The sequence below is a fragment of the Ambystoma mexicanum genome, chromosome 4p (assembly GCF_040938575.1).
Source record: "Ambystoma mexicanum isolate Mex_15411 chromosome 4p, UKY_AmexF1_1, whole genome shotgun sequence".
In the NCBI taxonomy this organism is placed as follows: Eukaryota; Metazoa; Chordata; class Amphibia; order Caudata; family Ambystomatidae; genus Ambystoma; species Ambystoma mexicanum.
The window spans coordinates 1,026,090,842-1,026,112,275 of record NC_090927.1 but is presented as its reverse complement, the minus strand read 5'-3'; positions in this window follow the sequence as shown (position 1 = coordinate 1,026,112,275).

The following is a 21,434-nucleotide window of genomic DNA, read 5'->3' as shown; positions in this document are numbered from 1 at the left end:
GTCTCTGATTGCCTAACTGCCATTCAAGTTTGGTGTGCCACCAATGATCTTTGTCTGAATGCCAGCAAGATGGAGAGCCTCCTCATCGGCACACCTTCACCATCCTTTCCCCTCACTCTCTGGCCAGCTTCCCTTGGCCTTCCTCCTACCCCCACCTGCGAGGCTAAGAACCTCAGGGTCATCTTTGACTCCACCCTTTCCTTCTCCACCCACATCTCTGAGGTCTCTAAAAAGTCAAACTTCCTACTGCACCTCCTCAGAGGTACTCTGCCTTTCCTCTCCTCCCCCCAGAAGCTCATGGTATCACAAGCTCTGGTTCTATCTAGGTTGGACTATAGTAACAGCCTCTCTCTAAATCTACCTGCCTCTACTCTCCGCCCTCTGCAACTAATCCAGAACAGGACTGTGAGACTTGTCCTTGGCCTCAAACCTGGTATTGTATCTGGCTCCCAGTGGATGCAAGGATTAAATTCAAAACCCTCTGCATTGTCCACAAGCCTTTCTGGGGCCTGGGTCCTAAATACCTTCAGCTATCTCTCCACAAATACCTCCCCTCTCAAGCTCTTCACTCCTCTACCTCTAACTCCCTCAGGGTCAGTTGTTTTTCAAAGAAATTAGCTGGGGTAGATCTCTGTCTTCGGCTGGGGCCTCCCTCTGGAACAGCCTCCCTGCCACTCTAAAACTTGAGAACCATCTCCAGTTCCGGAAGCACCTCAAGACCTTTCTCTTTTCTTCTGCCTTTGCTCCCCCTCTCCCCTGCTGATCTGTTCTCTCTTGGCACCGTGCACCTGGCCACCCTCTGTCCTCCGGGCCCAGGTACCTGCTCACCCTGCCACCTTCCCACACTGCCTCCGGGCCCCCCCTTGCACTGGGGTCTGTATCTGTACCCATACAGCCCCCACTTTTTCTTCCTGCAATTATCAGAACTACCCTGACAGCTGCCTTAAACATAGCACTTACACATTGATGGCTGCACTACCACTTTTTGTTGTCTTTATTATTTATTTATTATTATTTATCTGTTTCTCCTCTGCTTCACACCTTCCACTTCTCCCCTCGTCCATGCACTTTTCCACTCCCCCTCTCCAATGCACTTGCGCATTCTCAATGTCACTTGGCCTAGTAAGATCGCTGTTTTGTTCTCCCCTGTTTCCCCCTTGCCTTGTCACGCTCTGAAACACTTGTGTACGAGCGCGATAGAAATAAGATATCAATATCAATATCAATATCAGTTCACTCTTGCAAACTCGAGATATTTTCTGATATCCAAGTTGCTAAAGCAAACAACTTTATTTCTATCTATGTGCAGGGATCAGCAATTTCAATTTCTGTCGTGTCTGCAGTGTATCAATGTTATTTGACACACAGCACCACTAAAAGGATTTTTTTTTTCACAGCACAGTATGACCACTTTATAAAGTGCCACGCCTAATAAATGCACTTAGCAAAATGTGCCTGCATTCTCAACCAACATGTAGGACATTTTTGCTTGCTGAAATGTAGGCAAATTAGTTCATAGCCACTTCGCTATTACTGCACTTTTTCTTTTGGGATCATTGGCTAGTAAAATGCCTGACTTTATACTGAATGGGGCACACTTCACACCAGCTATACTGGGTACACCAGATGTTCATTCTATATATTTTAAAATGAACAGATAACACAATAAACAATAATAGGCCACAGACGGGTTTACACACGTATTCCACAGGCATCTTTATACACTTTCAGCAGAACCACATAAAAATGTGCAGCAGAGCAACTTCAGTGTTGAACATATGCAAAAGAAAAATGTAAAACGGTTTGCATTGGGAGAACATAATATTCTTAGCAACCATACAATCAAAACAATCTTCACTCACCATCTAGTACTTTGGCTATGTAATTAATCTGATCTCTAATTCCATTGTCCCTGTCATCAGCTAAGGCCAAAATAAACCAGTAGATTCACTTATGCACGTCATTAGAGAAAGGAAATCATAATATGCAATTTCACGTTGACAGTTGCCATTGGTCTTTAAAAAGCTATTTAGCGTTCATGGATAATGTAGGTATCATGGTTGAGCCCTTGTATAGACCGCGGATATAGTTGGAACATGCCTTGCCATAAAAATCAGTCATTTATGGGAACAGACTCACTTTAGGAATTAGGCCCGCTTATAGGCTACCGCTTTTCCCTTTTATTCCTCCAGCCATATGTCAGAAATCAAGATCACAATTCCGATGCAAGGGGCGAGTTCTGTAAGAAATGTTTGTTTGCTAAAATGTAGGGAAATAAGTTCATATGCACTTCTCTATTGCTGAACTCCTTCTTTTGAGATCCTTCGCTAGTCAAAAGCCAGGCTTTATATTGAATTGGGAACACTAGATCTTCACACCAACTATACTGGGTACACAAGACTTTCACTCTTTCTATCATAAAATGAACAGGCCGCACAATAAACAATAATAGACCAAACCCAGCTTTACACACTTAAGCCACCCCACCTTTATACACATTCAGCAGAACCGAATAAAAACGTGCAGCAGAGCAACATCAGTGTTGAACACATGCAAAAGAAAAATGAACAACACTGAATTGGGACAACAGGATATTCAATCCCCACTGCACACCTATTACTTTGGCCATGTAAATAATCTAATATCTAATTTCATGTGCCCCCTGTCATCGGCTGAGGACAAAATAAATGAATTTGTTCACTGATGCACGCTATCGGATAAAGGCAATCATGGTATGAAATTTCACACTGACTGTTTCCTTTGGCCTTTTAAGAAGTTATTTAACATTCATGGATAATGTGTGTATCATGGTTACCCCTATGTATAGACCAGGGATATAGTCGGGACACACCTTGACATGCCACTAGGTTATTTTATGGGAACAGAAACACTTTAGAAACTAGTCCCACTTAAAGTCTAGCCCTTATCCCTTTTATTCAGCTGTCAGTTTAGTCTGAGGTCAGTATTAATGGGATTTCTTACACAATATAATGATTCCCACAGTCAATTTAAGATGTAGGGGCTTCTAAATTTGTCAGGTAGCCTGACAAACCAGGAACTCTCTTCTAGATCTAGCACAGTGGACCAATCAAGATTCCCCTGCAAGAAATTCCAAAACAATTCTTTGGCAAGCCCTATTCATACTTACATCACTTAGAAGGAGATGTTATTTGACCCAGCTCCACTGGCTTCGCTGCTGTATGCACCCGTCTTAGCATTAGCTCATGGCAGCCCCCACCATCAAGCGCAGCTTGGAAGCCTGTTGCGAGGCCAACACACTAATCTCAGCTCTGTTCACACCCTTCAGTGCGTCTGCCAAAATTGGCACAATGCCGTAGGTTCCGAGGCCACAGCTGTGGCCTTTCCAAAGTCCGAAAAAGAGCTTCAAGTATTTGGTCAAAATCAGTTTGCTAAATCTGAAATACTGCTCTTTTAAAATCTCAGCAGAGCGAAAAACAGAGGCTCCATCCATTTAAAAAAAAAAAAACAGCAATAGATTTATGTGGAAAGCCTGGGTTACAAATGCTCTATCCAGCAACAAGCAAAAGCCACGTGAAACCGCAACTGCCACCAGCCCCACATGAAATCTGTGATAGGCCAAGCCACCCAACATTCAATTCCTTATAAAGTCTCCTTCCAAACCCAGCCCAAGACATACATCACATAAACAAACTATGCATCTTATCCACCTAATTTCTATTGTCATTTCCTCAGGTTGCATTCTACTTTCGGTGTCATTAAACATGTGACAAACCCTTTGAGAAACATCCAGAGCACTACCTCACCCCCTCTGGCTTTTTGGCAAGCTTCACCCATCTTTTCCTGTGCCCCAAAAAATGAAATGCTAGATGACATCCTCTCTTCCTGCTACACAACTTGCTACTCTGCATGAATCACTGCCTTTCTGAATATAATCCTTGCAAGCAAAGCATTTATGCAAGCCGTGCACATACTGCAATGTTAATGTGTTAATGCTTGAAGCCCCCAAATCAACTCTCCTTTGGTTTCCCTAATGCTAGCATCAATACTAGTATCCTAAATCACACACATAGCACACGCTGCAACCTGCAACGTTAGCATAATTTTAAACTGGTACACACTATCTCTATTGAAATCAGTGGCCTCGCTGAAATTAGTGCACAGTTGAAATGTGTGCACTGCATTATTCCAGCAACTCCCCCTTCTTCTGTAAATGCCTGATTAAATAAAGGCTTCTGCAGAAGAATGGATCCTAGCTACACCTCACCAACCCATGTGATCATTGGATAACAGTTTGAGTATATGTTTCAAAATACTTTTCTTAAAACAATTGCTTGTAACTTAGCAATACATTAGCAACAATTGTCCATAAATTAAGTGAGTCCATCTTTCACCAATTTTCATGTCATTAACCATGTGAGTATGTGACTTGCTTGTAATTTGCTTAATATTGACTTTTCACTGAGTTTTTTTTTTACTTTAACAAAAATGATGATAATTGTTCATATATTGCAGGAAATTAATAGCAATTGTCCGTATAGGCAATACATCTCCATGCCTAGGAAAGAATTGAAACACATGTCTATAGGTTAATGATAGAACAGAAAACAGAGATTATAGAACTGACTGTCCCATGGAAGGAGAAAGAGAAGATAGAAAGAGAAAATAAACACTTCTTCTAGAATGCAACTGAGTCTTTTGGGACCCGGTGCTGACATATCCATCACAAGGCCTAATGCTGGCCCAGGCAGTTTTGTGGATTTAAATTATTTGCCATAGAGGCCTGTGTCCATGTCACACATTTCATCTCGTCATTTGGAGATCACTCCTTTGCCCATGAGTATTCTTCTGTCTTCTCCTCCCTTTATAGTTCCGGGGATTCATTTCTCCATCCCGCAGCCTCTTCTTCTGACACCTAGCTCGAGGGAGTGGTGATGAAGGAAACGAGTTAGTGATCTAGACCAGAAGAGAGGGACAAACAGGTTAATTATTATGCTATCTTTTTTATCTATCTTTTTTCAGAATTTACAACTCCTTTCATATTTTTTCATGTCCTGGAAATAAATGTATATATTATATATATATTTGCATTGCATCTATATATTTCATATTCACACCTTGAGGCACTTCAAACCCTACATATCTAGGTACCTGCCCTAATGAACTCCTTTCGGTTCTTGTGGGGGATACTTACCTCACTGCCACTCACTGATTTACTCACCCTGATTTCAATGTGACTGTTACACCTCTCACTCCCTAATGATTTCTGCAGACTATACTCACCTTTTGATCTCATGTATCGGGTCAAACTGTTTGATCTGGTTTACATGGACAAACTGTTCAACAACTAAATCACCCTTTTCGTCATTATCCTGTAAACATCAGGCAAATGCTTGTCCACAATTTCGAATGGACCACGCCAGGATGCCATGAATTTGGCATTCATATTTTATGCTTTACTAAATTTGAATTTGTATACCTGATCACCTACTTCATACTCCCTAACAGATGATTTCTTGTCATAGTATGATTTTGCACCCTCAGCTGCCCTTTCCAGATTTCGCTGTGAAAATGCAAATACATGCTGCAAATGCTTTATCAGTTCTTCCAAGTATTCATGAATTGTAGATGCATTTACCAAGACTTGTTCATTAGTCCAGTACAACAAGTGTTGGGGTAAAAACATGTTCCTACCTGTCATTTCCTCATGTGGACTGAGACTTTTATACTTTGATGTTGTTGACCTAATAGCCATTAATGCCAAAGGGAGTCCCAAATCCCATCTAGATCCTGCTTCAGCCACACATTTATTTAGGATATACATTTTTGATCGATTACAACATTCCACAGCACCACTAGAAGATGGCCGGTATGAAATATTTAGCTTCCCTTTTACTCCCAAAATCTGCCACATCTTGGTCATCACTGCTCTAGTAAAATTACTTTCACAGTCTGAGTCTATTCTTTGAGGTAAACCAAATGTGGAAAATACGTGGTTCACCAACAAAGTAGCTGCTTTATGTGCATTAGAGTCAGGTGTCGGTATGAATTCCAAACATTTAGATATTAGACAGGTAATTGTCAGTGTGTATTTATTTCCTTGTGATGATGTTTGAACTGGACCAATGCAATCTATTTGCAGATCTGACCAGGGCAGTGTCAGACCTCTTTTCATTAATGGGGCTCAATGTGTTGGAAAGGCAGGCTGAAACTGTGCACACACCAAGTATCCCAGAGTATACAACTCCACATCTTGGACATATGTGGCCAATAAGCATAGTCTTTCAATATTTCCAATGTTTTCTGCAAACCTCTGTGTCCTGCTGTTATTGCATCATGGGCATGATGTAGCATCAAACCCATTCATTGGACCTGACCTGAAATGTTTTCTCGGATCAACAATCTATGTTTTAATTGAAATCCCTTTTGATTTTTTTAACAACAACCTCAATTCTTTGCTTCCTTTACAGTCCTCACCTGTTAAAGGATTTTGCTCTTCATCTGCCAAATGATTGTATAAAAGACCTATAATTGGGTCTCCTTTCTGTGCTTTGATCAAATCCTGGTCAGGCGCATCAAAACTCCATTGCATCACGGGTTGACCACTTGCTTCCTGAGCTTTGGAATGTGTCACATATCCACTTGGATCTCACCAAGCAAGTGCTTAATGGGAAATTATTCCCCCACCAATGTTCCGTAATTCCCTTCCTTGCTTCCCCTGGTATTTGAGAGTGCCCTTGAATCTTCCTCCACTGCATTTTCATCTCTTTCACTGAAACAAGATTGCCAATGGCCTGAATTAATTTTCCATGTTTCAGTGTTTTTTATTACATGTGACCATTTCTCTCAACTTCCATCCCGGTAAATATTCTACTAAGCTGTTCCGGACTTAATCACAGTCGGTAGCCAAAACTATTTCTCTTAATTGGCTTTACACTGCTGTGGATATTGCTTTGTAAATTGCAGCCAATTCTGCCACTTGACTACTTTTGGGACTTATACTTATGCTCACGTTTAGGATACCTTCACTTTTTACCAACATATTCCCTGTCCCTGCCATCAATTCCTTTTCAGATTCACCCCCTATGTGGTATGCACATCCATCCACATAAATGTTTGGGAGATTCCTGCATGCTTCCTCATCAAAGGCTTTGTTTGGTGATTGTTCAACTTCAATCAAATGTGTTTCTAATTCTGCATCATCTGTAGCACCCACAGCTGCACCGTAATGTAAGTCTGCCAGCCACTGAGCTACTAGATTCTTCTTATTCTGCCCATATCTCTTTTCTACTGGGAATCCCTGCAATGCCAATGTCCATGATATAATTCTTGACTGAGCTAGGTTCCCTTATCTGATTCTTTTGCTCTGCAAGAATTGCCGGGGCTGATGATTAGTTTCAATAATTACCCACTCACCCTGAATAATGGGGTGGAAATGCTGTAATACACGCACAGTGGTCATTAATGCCTAATAACATTCATTAAATTGTGTTTCTACCCGTAACAATGCTTTACTAGCATATGCAATGGTTTTGTTCTTTGAAGCATGTTTTTTGATATAACACCGCTGACATACACTGATATGTGAACCCTATCTCCAGAAAGAAATCTGGATTCTTCTGTGGATAAGCCAGACATGGTGACTTTACTAGACAATCTTTCAATGTGTCTAGTGCTGCACATTGTTGCTTTCCCCATTTCCAGGACACTACCTGTTTCAGTAACTTAGTCAATGGTTGTGTGATTTCCTATTGTAACTTGTTATACCTACCGAACTCTTTAAGCCCCTCAGATGTATGGGATCCTTTAGCTTTTTATGGGCTTCAAACTTTTTTTCTTTTGTTTGTCTTACCCTTGCTCCCACATTTTATGTCTCAAGAAATGTACACTTTTCCTACACCACTGCACCTTCTGTAATGAAACTTTTGACCCAGCCTTTTGTAACTGTCTATGTCATTGAAATGGCTTTTTAAGTTTACATTTTTTATCAGGACCTCATAAACCTAGACCACAGTTCCCCTCTCGGCTGAATCAAGGAGTGCTTTGTCCAGGAAGATCCCAAACTCAATTCCACTATTGATAAAGCCAAAGGGAGTTTGTTCCCATGCATATTGGGTTCCCCGGAATGAGAATGCAAATAGGTTTTGTATATCTTTGGCTAGGGACATACATCAATACCCTGCTGTAAGATATATGGTAGTATAAACCATTGGCCCATTGATCTGTGCAAGGCCTTGGTCAATAAATGGCAAAGGCCACATAGACACTAGCACCCTTTTATTTAGTTCTCTCAAGTCTGTGCACAAATGTCACTAACCATTGGGCATCAGCACACCTGATATGGGCATGTTTGAAGTACTGTGAATGGGTCTAATGATTCCTCTGGACTCTATGTTTTTTATTATTTCTGCAAGGGCAGCCTATATTGTCACACAAATATGGGTTCTCTACCAAATCAGTACACCCACAATGATAGGCATTTTTAGAAAATACCTCCTTGAATAAAAAATATATTTTTCTCAATTGGTCTTTCTCTTCCTCATTGGTACAGGTGCCTGCCGCCTGAATTGGTTCTTCTACTGTTTTAGAACATTCTGGAAAATCTTTCTTCTAACTGTGTGGCAGTATCTCTTTGAAGAGATGCCACCCTCAAGGACCTTGGCATTTCAGACTCCACCTCAATTTGCTGTTTTTCCTCCTCATTTTCATCCACCTGAAATAGGATGCAATCATCCTCATGACAACGAATCACAGTCTTTGGTCAATAGGGGTATACTGACTGAATCCTGAAAATCCCTTTCGGTTTAGAATCGAATGACTCAGACAGTTCAGCCTGTGAGGTAACATAACTCTTGGGAATATTCCCAATGACAGGGTTGTTTAAATCTGCAGTGTACTGTGATTCCTGCATTGCCATCCCTAATGGTGTAGCTTCTTCAAAGTAAATATCCTGACATCCTTTTTTATTCAAGTTGAATGCGACCATCCCCAACTTCCACTTAAGGTGTGTATTCACAATCCAGTCCCTGTTGTCATATGGATTCATTGAGGCACACAAATGCATCGGGCTCCTTCAATTTCGGGCCCTTCCTATACTTCAATGCCATTCTGAATTGCCTTGTCTTGTGAATGCAGGAATGGTAACATCCTTCTTCACTTGAAGTTCAACTGCATATGGCAATATTTGTGCACAATGGTATGCTTGCCTTCAATCCTCAAATTCAGTTGCTGTTCCACCCAGTCTGGACCAAACATTTTGGGTCAAGAAATCTAAAACGATACTCATTCTGTGCATGATGTAATTTCCTAAATAGAATGTGGCTTTGGTTCCACTCACAATCCATATGTTGTAATGAATGCCCTTGGAACAAATTGTTATTTTTAACAATCATCTTCCCACAATTTCTTGTCCCAGGTCAGGGCCATTTAGCCCGAAAATGTGTTTATTTTTCATTTTAAAACTTGGCATCTCTTCTCTATCAAGCATTTGCTTGACACCTTCTCATTCATGAAAGCTCTTTCTTGCTCCATGGCCAACTCTGCATCAATCATCTCTGGATCCCCATTTGCATGCACGGGTATCGAGGCCTGACCTTCCTCCATGTGTATTTCTGAAATTGCTGAAATATATTTTCCCTGATCTGACACTTAAACCTCACTTTGTTCACAGTCTTCATCACTTAGATAGAACCACAATGTGTTTTTATCTATCTGTGTTTGCCAGTTCTACTCGGGATCCAAGCAAATCTCTAATGACTGCTTTTCTTTTTCTCCTTGCATTTCACCCTAGCACATGAGGATGACAGTGACTCTAGGTATAGAGTCATTCTGAAGGTACACTTTCACCGCTCTCTGAGCTAGCAATGGTGTGACATTCATGTGCATTGCTAATATGGCTCATCACTTCTTTTAAGGTTTTAAGGGTTTTCTTGGCCAAAGGCCACAGTACCTCATTTACCCCATCAATGAGGGGTGACAATCTCTTCAAACAATGAATCCCTAATAGGAATAGGCACTCCTCAATGGACGTTGCCACCACCTCTTGCCTCATCCTATGTTTCCCTACCTCGATGTCAACCTCAGTGGCTGCTTCCACCGGCATTTCTTCCTCATTGAAATTGTACATGGGGCCTTCAATCTGTCTCAATTTCAACATGCTTTGTGGGAGTCTTCCTTCATTTATGCTGTCCAACACTTTCAGTTGCCTGTGTACCTGTATCCAATATTGCAAGGACATTGCATTGCTCTTCATTGTAATGGGTGCATAATATCTATCTTCACATTCTTCTAATATGCATATGACATGCACATTGTTGCTTATCTCAGGGCTTATTTTCTTTAGGCTTGCACAGATTTTTGCTAAGCAAAGGGGCATATGAAATGGCATTTTACCCCCCTTTTGCCCATCTCTTTTTCAATTTCTCAGCTTATTTTTCTGTCCTGAGAATTCATTTGGAGCTTTGCCACTGATTGGCTCCCTTATATAGGTGGGTCACCTGTGTCCACAACCCTTTCCTTTTTTTTCCTTTTCATTTTGATCTTCTTCACTTACCTGCACTCTGGCGCACAACTGTTCTGTGTTTTCATTAGCATCATGTGGCAGAACATCAGCATTTTGTGCTTAAATCTTACCTAGCTCTTGTACCAAACCTGTCACTTCTACCTCTTGGAACATCTGTGGCTCAACATACTCCCCAGGGGACACACCTGCACATGGCCTTTGGGAAATGTTCATTTCTGTGGAGATGAGCACTATTAGAATTGTCAGGCAATGACACTCTATTATTTGTTTTTCTGATTTCAACTATCATTCAATTCATTTGGTTTTTATCTATTGCTGAGTCATTCAGTACACCATTAACCCTGTAATGGCCCACTTGGTTACTGGCTATCAGTTTCTCAACAGTTTTTGCCTACTCATTTTCATGTTGTGTGTTCTTTTTAAATTGTCTTTTAACTCTTTGTTCGTTGGGTTCCTCCTGTATATTTCTCTATTTTCCTTCTCATCTTTACACACCTGAATAGTTTGGTTTAATCCTAAATTAAACACACTACTTTCTTGTGTATGTTTTTATTTCCTATGTTATTATCATCTGTTTGTTTTCTTAATTTGAAATCGCTAAGCAATTCAGTTTGTTCAGTCAATGGTGGGTCATTTGTGCCTTCAGTGTGGGAAGTCTGGTTGATTAGTCATTTGCTACCGCCTTGTGCAATGTAACTCATGTGACATTCTGCATTCTCACCCAGCTGTTGTTTTTGCATTGCACATTATTTTCCTATCTGCTCAGCTAACATTTACACTTGTGCCTCTAGGCACTAGAATCTATCCAGATCCATAAACTCATTCCTATGTGCTCTAGGTCGGCATTGGTTGGATTCATGTTGATCAGGCCTATTTTGGTTTCTTTCCCGGAGACTGATTCCTTTTGGTGTTTCCCCTAAACTCCCCAAAAAAATGAGGTGGGGAGTGTGGGGTGATGGTCTTATTTCCATGGTCTACCTGTGGGTAAGCGATTCATCTGGTTGAGCTTTCATAGTATATACTGCTTTTTTCGCATCCTGGATGGAGAAAAATTGAGAGAAGTGCTTCCTAATCTCACTCTCAAAATCTTCCCATTGCAAATTCTCCTGTTCATTCAAACACTGTACAAAGCTAGCAGAACTCGGGTCCATTGTGAGATGGAAAAATCTGACATACTAAGTTTTTGGAAGATGTGAAGTCCGAAGTAACTCAATAATGGCCTCCAAATGTTCCTCAATACTAACACCCAAATCTTACCTTGATGGTTTGATCAAGATCTTAATATGTTTTATGATTTTAAGCGCATTAAACTGTACTTCATTTTTAGCTCCCCACTCGTTATTCCACAGCGGCAGGCCCCGTCTCTATCCCTGGAGTGTGGCCAGCTCTCGAGTGCACATCAGATGGCAAAATTCCCAGCTTGTGGGTTGACACAACCTCACTGTAAGCAATGCCCTGCTCCCTACCGGGGTTCGAGAAGAGCTTCCGATTTCTAAAACTTGAATTTTGTTGTTTCATTTCTCTAATTTGTGCAAACTCATTTCATTTTTTGCATTTTGTAATTATTGATTGCTTCCAACTTTCTATCATCTTCAACAATCAATCTAAACACCTCATCTTCTAAGGCTTGAAGGTCCTTAGAAGAATGGCACCAGCATTTGACTAGTGCCTGCACTTCTGACAGAGCAAGGTCTCAATCCATCCATATACCTTCTAACACGGTTTTTAAATGGGCAGTTTCCCCCTTATGTTCTAACATTTGCCTCTCTTTTTGCGCAAATTGCACATTTAAAGCATCACATTTGATTTGCAATTGTGCACTGAGCCCTCCCATTTCTGAACTCACTTCTAATTGTCACATTTCTTTACGCATAGCTACTAACTCTCATGGCAATCCTGCAATGACCTCAGCATCCTTTGTCCTCAGATCAATGAGCCTGTAGAAAGCGATCCATGCTTTTACACCAAGACGAAATAAGCAGTCTATTTGTGACTTACAGTCCTCGGATGGAAAGTGTCTGAGTAAGAATGACTGTAAAACAGTCCCTTCTGCAAATAATTTCTCAAGGCATAAGTTCAGAGACTATTCACCGTCCTGGCCTCTACCACTGAACTCCTCCTCCTCAGTGACCTCAATATACATTTAGACTTTCCTTGTTCCTCCTCTGTACTCTTCCATGACCACTGCGACTCCGTCTGCCTGTCAATCCTCACCTCTCGTCAGACTCACTCTGCAGGGCACACACTTGATGTCTTGATCTGGTCTGACCTCCCTCTCTCCATCCCTCTGACCACTCCTCTCTCCTGAAGCCATCACTCCCTCCTCTCCTCTAATCTCTCCCTCTCTTCCCCCTAAGCCAAGCCTACCCCAACACTTCCACCTACCTTCTCAGACATCCGGACCATGAAGCGTGTGTCAGTTGAGGCTTTTGCCGTCACTTTCTCCCCCCCCCCCCTCCATCTTTGGCTGTCTCACATCCTGACACACCCCTGTCTCTGCTCTACTCTTCAATTTCTGATACTCTTGATGCTCTTGCCCCTGGCATGAGGATCAGTTTGAAGTCTAAAGCCAAGTGCAATTCCTGGTATGACTCTGACCTAGCTACACTTAAACATAAGTCTAAGACTCTCTGTCCTCACGAAGAAGAGAGTCCACATTCAAGCTTGTGTCTCTGCGGCATCTAACAACTCGGCCGAACTCTTTATCTGCAAGGAGCTGGCCAACCCTACTGCAGTCTCTACCCCTCCTGTTGCCTCCCATGCGCTTTGCAATGCTCTTGCCTCTCAATTCATTTAAAAAACCCAGGACATCCTGTCCAACCTCTCCACCCTCACCCCTCCTATCCCCTCTCCATCTGTGCTTGCTGACCCTCTTATAGCCACCCCCTACCATCCTTCTCATTCTTTCCTCTTTTCTCACCTGACGAGGTCACTAGACAAGTCCGATCTATGAAAGCCTTGTCAAAACAGGTTCATCCCTGTTCCTCTAAAACCATCAAGGACCACATTGACACCCTCGCTCCGGCCCTTGCTGATTTTTGCAACCACTCCTTTGCCTCAGGATCCTTCCCATCCCCTCTGAAGCACTCCCTTGTGCATCCTCTTCTCAAGAAACCCACAGCTGATCCTTCTTGTCCAGCTAACTATCACCCAATTTCCATTACTCCCTTTCTTGGCAAACCCCTGGAAAAGTTGGCCATCTCTCAGCTTAACCTTCATTCCAATTCTGTTGGCTGTCTCCATGACCACCAGTCTGGCTTCAGAGCTGCCAGAAGCAAGGAAACTGCTCTCCAGAACATCTGTGAAGATCTGCTCTCCAACCTTGATTCTAACATTCCCTCTGTCCTCATGCTCCTCGATCTCTCTTCTGCCTTCGACACGATCAACCATACCATCCTGCTCAACCATCTCTGTGAAAAGCTGGGTATCACTGATCAGGCTCTGGCCTGGCTGACCTCTTTCCTCTCAGATTGACCCTCCCAGGTCCAACCTGGGTCCTTCCTATAATCTATCTTCCTCTCTACCTGTGGTGTTCCCCAGGGGTCTAACCTCTCGCCCTGGCTTTTCAACCAATACCTGGCAACTCTCGCCCACTGCATTGCCATTTTATGCTCCAATTTGCAGTGCTACGCTGATGACACACAACTCATTTTCAGGCTGCCCTCTACCTTCTCCTCTCTCTCTCTCGTCTCTGATTGCCTAACTGCCATTCAAGTTTGGTGTGCCACCAATGATCTTTGTCTGAATGCCAGCAAGATGGAGAGCCTCCTCATCGGCACACCTTCACCATCCTTTCCCCTCACTCTCTGGCCAGCTTCCCTTGGCCTTCCTCCTACCCCCACCTGCGAGGCTAAGAACCTCAGGGTCATCTTTGACTCCACCCTTTCCTTCTCCACCCACATCTCTGAGGTCTCTAAAAAGTCAAACTTCCTACTGCACCTCCTCAGAGGTACTCTGCCTTTCCTCTCCTCCCCCCAGAAGCTCATGGTATCACAAGCTCTGGTTCTATCTAGGTTGGACTATAGTAACAGCCTCTCTCTAAATCTACCTGCCTCTACTCTCCGCCCTCTGCAACTAATCCAGAACAGGACTGTGAGACTTGTCCTTGGCCTCAAACCTGGTATTGTATCTGGCTCCCAGTGGATGCAAGGATTAAATTCAAAACCCTCTGCATTGTCCACAAGCCTTTCTGGGGCCTGGGTCCAAAATACCTTCAGCTATCTCTCCACAAATACCTCCCCTCTCAAGCTCTTCACTCCTCTACCTCTAACTCCCTCAGGGTCAGTTGTTTTTCAAAGAAATTAGCTGGGGTAGATCTCTGTCTTCGGCTGGGGCCTCCCTCTGGAACAGCCTCCCTGCCACTCTAAAACTTGATAACCATCTCCAGTTCCGGAAGCACCTCAAGACCTTTCTCTTTTCTTCTGCCTTTGCTCCCCCTCTCCCCTGCTGATCTGTTCTCTCTTGGCACCGTGCACCTGGCCACCCTCTGTCCTCCGGGCCCAGGTACCTGCTCACCCTGCCACCTTCCCACACTGCCTCCGGGCCCCCCCTTGCACTGGGGTCTGTATCTGTACCCATACAGCCCCCACTTTTTCTTCCTGCAATTATCAGAACTACCCTGACAGCTGCCTTAAACATAGCACTTACACATTGATGGCTGCACTACCACTTTTTGTTGCATTTATTATTTATTTATTATTATTTATCTGTTTCTCCTCTGCTTCACACCTTCCACTTCTCCCCTCGTCCATGCACTTTTCCACTCCCCCTCTCCAATGCACTTGCGCATTCTCAATGTCACTTGGCCTAGTAAGATCGCTGTTTTGTTCTCCCCTGTTTCCCCCTTGCCTTGTCACGCTCTGAAACACTTGTGTACGAGCGCTATAGAAATAAGATATCAATATCAATATCAATATCAGTTCACTCTTGCAAACTCGAGATATTTTCTGATATCCAAGTTGCTAAAGCAAACAACTTTATTTCTATGTATGTGCAGGGATCAGCAATTTCAATTTCTGTCGTGTCTGCAGTGTATCAATGTTATTTGACACACAGCACCACTAAAAGGATTTTTTTTTCACAGCACAGTATGACCACTTTATAAAGTGCCACGCCTAATAAATGCACTTAGCAAAATGTGCCTGCATTCTCAACCAACATGTAGGACATTTTTGCTTGCTGAAATGTAGGCAAATTAGTTCATAGCCACTTCGCTATTACTGCACTTTTTCTTTTGGGATCATTGGCTAGTAAAATGCCTGACTTTATACTGAATGGGGCACACTTCACACCAGCTATACTGGGTACACCAGATGTTCATTCTATATATTTTAAAATGAACAGATAACACAATAAACAATAATAGGCCACAGACGGGTTTACACACGTATTCCACAGGCATCTTTATACACTTTCAGCAGAACCACATAAAAATGTGCAGCAGAGCAACTTCAGTGTTGAACATATGCAAAAGAAAAATGTAAAACGGTTTGCATTGGGAGAACATAATATTCTTAGCAACCATACAATCAAAACAATCTTCACTCACCATCTAGTACTTTGGCTATGTAATTAATCTGATCTCTAATTCCATTGTCCCTGTCATCAGCTAAGGCCAAAATAAACCAGTAGATTCAGAGAACACAGCCAGGGTGTGGTTGGCCTAGGGCTAGCTGCTGCCTGAGCCAGAGTACAGCCGAACACTGCCAGTGCTGTCACGTGCGCAGTGCTGTCTTTCCTTTGCCTTGCTTGTGGATTGTGGACCACTAGACTCTCCCTCCGAAAGGTGTTCAAGCACTCCAAGTCAAAGCAAGACGATGGTTGTTGCTAATCTCGCTAAATACATACATGATTATAGAAATGTAAAGCCAAGAAGTCCATGAGTTAATCACTCTATGTCCACTGGAGTAAAGATACTGCACTAGCCAGTAACTGCCGGCAATCAAAGATAGCGAGCGACCGGTCACCTGATTGAAGCAAGGACTAATTACTGTGGACAAGTCTAAAGGAGGGCAGATTGTGGCTTGGGCAGCTCGCGGGGTGTCACGGTGTGGGTTCAGTATGCCAGCCAGAACCGCCAAGTGGAGCGCAGTGCGTGTGTATTCCATCCGTATGCTACGGGGGAAGGGCCTTTGGGTGGGGGCCTGGCTGATGATCTTTTGAAGCATTGTAATCTCACGCATGGATGCCAAATTCGCGAGAAAAAGAAGATATTCTCGCATTGGGTGAAAAGTACCAGGTATGTACCGGCATGCACGCAAGTCACTTTTCGACAAAAAGGGAAGTGGGCAGGGATTCAGGCATGCCATGTAAATGAAACCACATTGGAACTCCTCTCATTTACGGTGCATTGCGCAGCTCTGGCGGTTTCTTACAATTATCCCTTATTAAAATGTACTCTAAAGTAAAGGTGGAACATCAGACAAAATATTTGTTTCTTTCCAGTTCAAATTATTACTCCTGTTTGAAGTTGCAAGGGTGCATGGCAGGCAGGCAGCGTGATTTCTATAGGAGGCCACTCGCCACCTGTTCTACCATTCAGTCACAATTAGACACACTGCAAGGAAATATTTGCTGAAGGGAAAAATGCGACCTTGCATCCTGGAGGCCAACCCAATTAGTAGCCACAATCGTCGAAATTGCGTGTCTTTCATTCCATGTAGGAAGGAAAGGAAATCTAATGAAGTATAAAACATTTTGCTGCGGGCACAGCAGCAGTAGGAGGATAAACTGCTAGTTGGAGTCAGAGATGGACTACGGGCGAGCGAGGAAGCAGGGGACGGAAGCAGGTCGTGCACCAAAAGACTGCAATTGGAGGAAGGGCGTGGAGGGTGAAACAAAGTGGAGCGAATAGGGCCATGGGGCAGAAACTGCTACATGGAGATCAGGGTCAAGGTGTGGCATTGACAAATGCAAGAGCAGCTCGGGTGGACAGGGTGCAGTCAGCCAACAGCTTGTCAGGAATGCAAGACTATACTACCAGATAAACCCCATGCTCTGAGTAACCTAACTGGTTACTTGCACCCACTGGGGAGTTCATTAAGATTAAGCTTCAGTAATCAGGTCAGGAACGTTTTTGGGGGCTGTGGGTGCGGAATCAGTAAGTATGTTCAATGAGTGGAGTTAATGCTAGATAATTTGCCTGCTGGTCTGTTCAGAATTTGTCAATATGGAGGAGAAAGGAGAAGCCAAATATCAGAGAGGCCGTGGGGACATGGAAATAACTACACTGGACCTGAGTGCGTTGGAGATGGCACGAGAAAATGAAGGGAATTACATGGGTGTGGCTTCAGATGGGATGGCAGGGACGTCAGTTGGGTGTCGCCAGGGATTGCAGTTGCGACCCCTGAGGTCTCCCTTGCTACCCCTAGAAAAATAAAGATTTATTTATTTATTTATTTATTTATTTAAATGAGAGCTCCGGGGCTGTGGCCAGTGTCATGTGGCTCTTTATTTTTGGAGTGGCTGACTTTCTTGTTCAAGCCTATTAAATTAAAAAAACACAGGGGTTCCACAATTGTATCATTTTGAGCAGTGACGCTAAATCTGAAAGAATAGGAATAACACATAATTTATCTTTCTGGAATTCTATCCAATAATTGCTAGACTCATAAAGGTTTATTTCCAGGCACACTTCAGGGGGTGAGTCACTGATTTAGTCTGTTCTTAATCACCTCAACTCAGCCTTTCACCCTTCTGAGGTCGATAAATGAGTACCAACACAGGTTGGGTGATATTGAATTTATATTTGTTCTATATAAATCGCTTAAGCGTAAGAGCTATATAATAACATATTATCATTTGGCCTTGGACGTCTGCTTGCTTTCACAGTAATGTGGTAATATGGGCCTATACACACTGATATTAATGATACATATGGTGATCCATTCTTGTTTGAAATGTATATAACATTATAGTGATATTGCAAGCATATTTTTCATAGTGTTCTTAGGAACAATCTGTCACTTCCTGTTTTGTCAAGGGGTGAAAGGTTGTGCTCCATCGCTTCCCATGATGTTACTTCGAGGTGGGGGTGGGGTCCAATGGCATCACTTCCTGTGATGTCATCAGAGCTCAAAGGTCATGCATTGTCACTTCCGTTACACCTGGCATTTTGGCGAAATGACGTACCTGTGGGATGAAGGGAATGATGAGGACGAGTTGATGCAAAAAGTCCCTGCGGTTGATTTGGAGATGCATGCTTTTTCATGGACAGGTGCTGAACTTCTACCATCTGCCACAATGGGAGGAGTACGTTTGGAAAGTAACAGAGAAGGATGAATTTCCAGCCCCTTCAGATTTATTAATGGCATTCTCTGGCAAAGCCCTGGGTTACGGAAATTATGCAAGATATTAATAGTAAGGTAACAGCAATAGTATGGGCTGTGATCGTGTAGCAGTGCGTCTGTCCAGCCCAGATGATCTCCCACATCTGGTAATAAGACATTCAGCGGCAGCAACTTTGGCTGAAATATAACGTTTAGGACAGGGGAAAGGGGAGAGCAGCACAGAGAGATCAAAGACAAGAACAGAAACACGCATTTATTTCTGGCATGCTGTTAGCACCCAACCCGCAACCCCATGTTGCTTTTACACTGCGGCATAAATAACTTGGCATGTCAGGCCAGAGCCTAGGAATGTCCTAGCACTGTACAAGTTGGGAAGCAAAACACAGGTTTGGCAGAAAAAGTCACAAAACCACAGCGCTTGTATGAATAAATATTAAGAGTGCACATAGGCTGCAGGTGCCTGAGAGGTGTGGGAGTACTGCCAAGTACAACCCACTGTTGTGGAAACAATTAGAGCACGGGCAATTCTCAGTCGCACTGCACCCAAGAGTGCAATATAGGCATGTGTTGCAAGTAATTGAAGAGAGATGTGGTTAAAAGTCCGATGGGCTGCTTCCTTTCACATCACTTTGGCTTTTCCTGCTGTGCTGAAATTACCGCAATTGCGAAGCCGTGAGAGAGTTTTCTGGCACTGGCCTTCATTCAATTTATCTTAGGTCCCATCTCCCATTTACAACCTCGGATGAAGAGTCGGTTTAGACTCGAAACACGTGTCAGGCTACTTTGCAAATAAATCCATCGGACTTATAACCACATCTCTCTTCAATTACTTGCAACACATGCCTATATTGCACTCTTGGGCGCAGTGCGACTGAGAATTGCCCGTGCTCCAAGTTGGGAAGCATGCCTTTGTCAAACAGTGGTAAGTATCCTTTTCCCACACTACCTTTGCTATGATTGTTTAAGTCTTGAAAGTACATTTTCAAAAACCACAGGCCATTTTTGTTTGCCTTCTGCTGAATTGCATTCTTGTATTTCTAGTATTCCAATCAAGGTGGGGTGAATAATGCCACAATTGTAAACATTTTGCCCAGCATATTTCTATAATGATGTATGTATTTTTTGTGAGTACCTTACCATGGTTTGTCTACTTTTCAAGTTCTTTTTGTAAAACAGAGTGTTGTTGAAAGCCAAACATGGGGGTGAGAGAAGGTTAAGATGAGAGGACAAGTGAGTCTTGACAATATGCCCAGGATTTGCACAAGAGAGGTTTCATTCCTGGAGTCTGGAGGGGTTATAGTCTCTGGTTCTGGCCCTGTACTGATTGCCAGGGCACAAGTTGGGAGGATACTTGTGGGTGGACAGTGTCCCACCCACCTTTTTCAGGAGGCGAACGCAACCCCTTTTAGGTGTATTTAAGGCCAGCTTTCAAAAAAATGTTTGATCGTCAAGTGGTCATGCTTGCAGTGCAGAAGCTTACCCACAAGGCCACATAAAAGTGCCATCAAAGCACACGTCTACTGTTTGGATTTTGTATTCCTTAGCATATTTAATTGTACATTGTTGGGTGTAAAGGGTGTGTACCTTTTATACTTTTCCGGCATGGTTATTGGAACTCTCTCCAGTGTTGGTTACTTTTATTGAAAGGCAAATACTGATTTGTCTTGTGCAGTTTCTTCTAAAGGCAAAGATTAATTGAACTAAAGATGTATATTTCAATTCAAGATATATTCACTTACTGTGCATATATTAATGGGAGGCAGCTTTTGATTTTTGCTACATAGGCAGAGATTCCCACATTGAATGATGCGAGGGAGCTGTACACATCCCCAGTTTGAAACAACAGACAGGCCGATTCATGGAATAATTAGCGCGGCGCAAGTGGGCAAAAACGTGCGAATCGCAGTGGAATAGCGAAAATCGCAGTGCAATTGCGAAAATCGCACAAAAAGCAGCGCACGTCTATTCATGGAAGGCCGTGCGCGAGAAAACCAGCGTATGTGCGATAAAAAATTGCGCGGCGCACGTTGGCGCACAGGCCATCTAACAGCGTGCGCCAGGTCACAGCGAAAATCGCACAGGCCACAGCGAAATTCGCACATAGCGCGGCGCACGCAACAAAAGTAGGCGGAACACGGGCGTAACACTCGGAATGGGGAACAACTTGCCAAAACGTGGGCGTCACGGGGGAAGTACAGGGCACAAGTGCGCGGAACGCCCACACGCTCGCCTACAACACGTATTCATGGAATAGAATAGGGCAAAAAAGCGCACGCTGAAACCAGCGCACAGGCACAAACACGACCGCCACAAGAAAGCAGGCGGTAGCGTCTCTGCGGCTGCAAGAAATGTGCGCCAAAAGGTGCGCCAACAAATAGCACCTATATACTGCCATGATGAATGTCCCATACTGTGGCCCTCCAGGAAAAATGACGTGCAAAGGGGTACCCACAAACACAGACACCCGCTGACAAAAAATACGTGTGCGTGTATACCGGGGTGCGCGGGAAGTCTAACACGCAATTTCAGCAGGGTACGTGCATCACAGGGGTTCGTGTGAAGTTATTCCCGCGATCGGGCCTGGGGGAGCGGGCTATGTGTATTTCAGGGGTTCGCGTGAAGTTACTCACGCGATCGGGCCTGGG